Source organism: Gymnoscopelus microlampas (assembly GCF_963454915.1).
Source record: "Gymnoscopelus microlampas genome assembly, chromosome: 5".
NCBI classification, from domain to species: Eukaryota; Metazoa; Chordata; class Actinopteri; order Myctophiformes; family Myctophidae; genus Gymnoscopelus; species Gymnoscopelus microlampas.
The window spans coordinates 3,192,968-3,197,111 of NC_139942.1; the positions used below are offsets into that span (position 1 = coordinate 3,192,968).

Consider the following 4,144-nt stretch of genomic DNA (forward strand, 5'->3'; position numbering starts at 1 on the left):
TTGCTAGCTATCAATACACTTTTAGACCAACATGTTTGTGCCAGCGTGGGTGATTAGATTTATTTCTTGATCGCCTCTTGTTTTGATAGTTTAGACATGACGTCATGGGCCGCTACACTCGATAACAGGCTCGACAAGCCTAAAGCTTATCGAAAACCGGGTCTCGATAAATTCATGCCCGGGTATATAATGGACCCGGTTTTCGAGCTCCATCCCTAGTGTTTTATATTTTATGTTTGGTATCATTTTTAAGGGGACACTTTGAGCTTTCATTCGAGCCCTTTGGTGACTATGTATGATAAGTACAGTGGTCACTGGAGCTCTTCAAACCTTTAATAACCTTTTTTTTCTCACAATTTCCGCCTAAACCATATATTTTCTTTTAGTTCTGTGGCATCAAGAAACATCAGAGACACAAAACACAACAACTGGAATACTGACATGACCCTAAGGATTCAGGAAATGTATAATTTACCCATAGTATTTCATTCTGGGGTGGTCATTTTCAGCCTCATCTTAAACAAGCACTTTTTATGAGAAATAGACCGGTCAATAGGCATATAAGAAAGAGTACCACTAAACCTCCCTACACACATTGATACAAAAGGGTTTTCAATTGATTCTGGTACCTTTAGAATCCGTGTACGTAGCGTTCAATTGATATCCGTTCTCAAATCCCAAAATCGAAAATCGGAAATTGTCCGTTCAGTTTATATCCGTTCTTAAGTCCCAAAATCGAAAATAAGAAATTGGCTTCATCTCATGAATGGAAAACGGAAATTGACCCGTTTTTTAATTTAATTTTTTTGTTAAACACAATTTTTGCCAAGATATCAAGTATTACTTTACAAGCCCGTATCTTGCGTTCAGTCTATTATTCAATGTGAAATCAAAAATCAAAAATCGAAAATTGGCTTGATTTTCAATTTTAGCCTTTCATCTACATGAATGGAAAACGGAAAATTACCTGTTTTTTAATTATCGATCATTCATATGCATTATTATACAAAGTTACGGATAGGGAGGGGGCGGAGCCGAGACTCCACCCCCTCCCTACGCGCCATCTTGGTGAGGTCCGGTTCGGTCCAGCAGCACCGTGTTAGCTCCGGCTAAGTGTAACACTGTAAACAAACACATAGCAGCTACTTTAGCTAGTCACTGCTAGAACATTTTACGCAGATTAAGAGGAAACAATACGAGGAGAAGATTACATTTATCGGTATCGATCCGTATAAGCTTGTTACGAGTGAGTTTAGTGTCAATAAGGATCTTTATCCGCCGGGCCATACATTATCCGGATATTGTATGATTATTATTTAGTGTTTACACGCAGTGCCTACTACACTATGGACCAGTTGATGGCCTACAACAGCCTTGAGGCTCAATCTTATTTGTGCAAGGGTAAGTAAGTTTGTTTTTATTATTTTGTTTTATCGTTTGACAGGTAATGTTGGTGAACTGTAGAAGTGCTGTGCAAGTCTGTGTGTTAGCGTGGCTACTGTTAGCCTTGGATCAAGACTATCGTAGATTTATTTTATCTGAGTCAGACTTGATCAAATACAACTAATATATAGTCTTGATCCAAGGCTAAGCTTTTTTAGCCCTGGCGTTAGTGAGTTCTCTCTAACTTAGAGAGAACTCTAACGCTGGACTAAGCTAATGTGTGCCCAAAAGAAGTCAGACGTAAACAAAGCCCAAATATGGGCCTTATTAATGACCCAAAATAATTCATGAAAGTCGAGTCTGTCCATTGTGGCTGGCATGCAGATAGTCAAGCTTTGTTCTTTGAGAGTTTCATAGGGGGAAAAACACAAGTAAAAAGTACTAGCCTGGTTACCCAGCACTTTTCATACAGTCAGTGGCTGGTCTTACAAGCAGGGTCTTACAAGACTGGGTCAAAATGTACCACAACCAGGGTCGGTAACACCACAGCATTCTAACTAGATATAATTACAATTACGATCAGGGGTCTTCAACGTTTTCAGGCCAAGGACCCCTTGGCTGAGAGCGAGATAAAGCAGGGACCCCCATTATATTGTATAGAATATTTCTTTTTTCATAGATTTCATAGGCAGCTTCATAGACATGTTCCACAGCACTATCATGTTGGATTCATGTTAATGTGTATTTCCAAACATTTAATCATGCACTTAAACAACACTTATACCTGACCTTTCACTCTGTACTTAGCCTGCTCTTTTTCCCCGCTATACTAAACCACTTTGCCGAAGATAGCAGATCTACAAACGCACAACGCCTTTGGCTAAAGTTCCTCTCAGAATAGGGATACTTGGTTGAAGTGGTTTATGTAAAAATCACACAAAGATTTGGCGGACCCCCTGTAGTAACTCTGAGGACCCCCTAGGGGTCCCGGACCCCCTGTTGAAGACCTCTGCTTTAGATATTATTTGATTTTTTTGTTGCACGCATGCAGTGTTGTCCTATGTAAGCTGAAGACAATAATACCCTAGCGGTCTGTTCTATCACAGTAATATCACTGTTTACTCTATTCTCAGGTGCTGCACTCAGCAACCGAGGGAGAAGCCAACCTCTCCCTGGATCATGGCCCCAGAGCACAGCACACTGGGGCGGTGCTTGACGCACACTGTGACTGCAAGTCTGGACTGTGTGAGGTCTGGTCCCGTGTAGGTGCTGCGCTGCAAGAGTCCAGAGGAAAGACACAGTAGAACCTTACTCTAGGTGCTTGTGGCCCACTTCAGCGACTGAGTCAAAGCGTGGTAACGTGAGTTGTGTATTTTAAATTGAGCATATTGTTCTAATTCATTAGAACCAGGGTCAGTGAAACCACAGCATTTTAACTAGATAATGACAATGCTTTATGTATTATTTGATTGAAGCATGCAGTGTTCTCTTATTTAAGCAGAAGAAAATGATCTAAAAGTTAAATGATATCCTACCGGTCTGTACTATCACAGTAATATTCCCTGTTTATTTTATTCTCAGGTGTTTTTGACCCATCTGCAAGTAATAACCTGAAACACCTCCAAGGAGTCTAATTAAGACCATCTGCACTCCAGGCAGCTCCCAACACAGCGTGTAGCAGCAGGACCCTCGCTACAAGAAGAGTCACTCCAGGCAAGGCAGCATGACGCTGGCCACCAACAGAGCCGTGCCTACTGCTCAAAAGCCCAGCAGTTTGATCAGCGTCACCACCAGCGTCCATCAGATTTTCCTGGAGACTGTGTACTGTACTGGTTGGCAGAGGATTCAACATTGCAGATAGTGTAGGATGACTTCAAGAGCTTGCACTTAAATTGTGAATAAAATGTTTTATTGAATGCCATTATTTGCCTTGCATATTCTGTAATCTGTAGCCTACTATTGATAAATGTCCTACTTGGCTTAAATTAAGCAGTTGTTTTTATGAGTGATGTTTAGATTAGATTTAGTTTCAACTTTATTGTCACTGCACAGAGTACAAGCACTACTGAGACAACAAAATGCAGTTTCGCATCTACAGCTGAGTTACAGTGTGTCATGTCCAAGGAGGAAGAAACTGCAGGAGATTCTTCTTACTGAGAAAGTGGCTGAGAACAAGAGAATCATGTGTTATCACTATAATCAATGCAATGGTTCTCATACTTTTCCATGTCAAGGACCCCCAAATTAATATGTATTAGCCCCATCTGAAAATATTTTGTCCCAGGGACCCCCATACTATGTTTGTGTTGTAAAATGTTTCAAAAACATTCAAATTCTTCTGAAAATAGCCGATCTACAAGCTCACAACACATCACATTGAGACGACTCAGACGAGGAGCATGGAGTTTGGTTATATTTCAAATAGCCAATGTACAGGGAGGTGCTTAAAGCAGATGTTGATGCTACGTATATATTAAGGACCCCTGGGGGGTCCCTGAACCCCACGTTGAGAACGATTAGTGTATGTATAATACAGGGCTCTAAAACAGGGGGTCAGGGACCCCTAGGGATCCTCAGAGTTACAGGGGGCCGCCTAATCTTTGTGTATTCTGGAGGGAACTTTAGGGAAAATAGCCGATCTACAAGCTTGTAGATCTGCTATTTATAGGCAATGAGGTTTGGTGTAGATGGGGGGGGGGGGGGCAGACCAAGTGAAAGGTCAAGTTTATGGTTTAAGTGATTAAATGTCTGAAAATACAAA

General features: G+C 41.1%; 1 long non-coding RNA gene across 1 annotated transcript; it reads left to right on the top strand.

Moving 5' to 3' along the window:
* The first annotated feature begins 691 nt into the window (after nt 1-691).
* LOC311045669 lies at nt 692-3,233 on the top strand. The gene is made up of 3 exons (XR_014600796.1): nt 692-1,401; nt 2,517-2,743; nt 2,965-3,233. It is a non-coding gene; the product is annotated as an uncharacterized lncRNA (long non-coding RNA).
* The last annotated feature ends 911 nt before the right edge of the window (nt 3,234-4,144 follow it).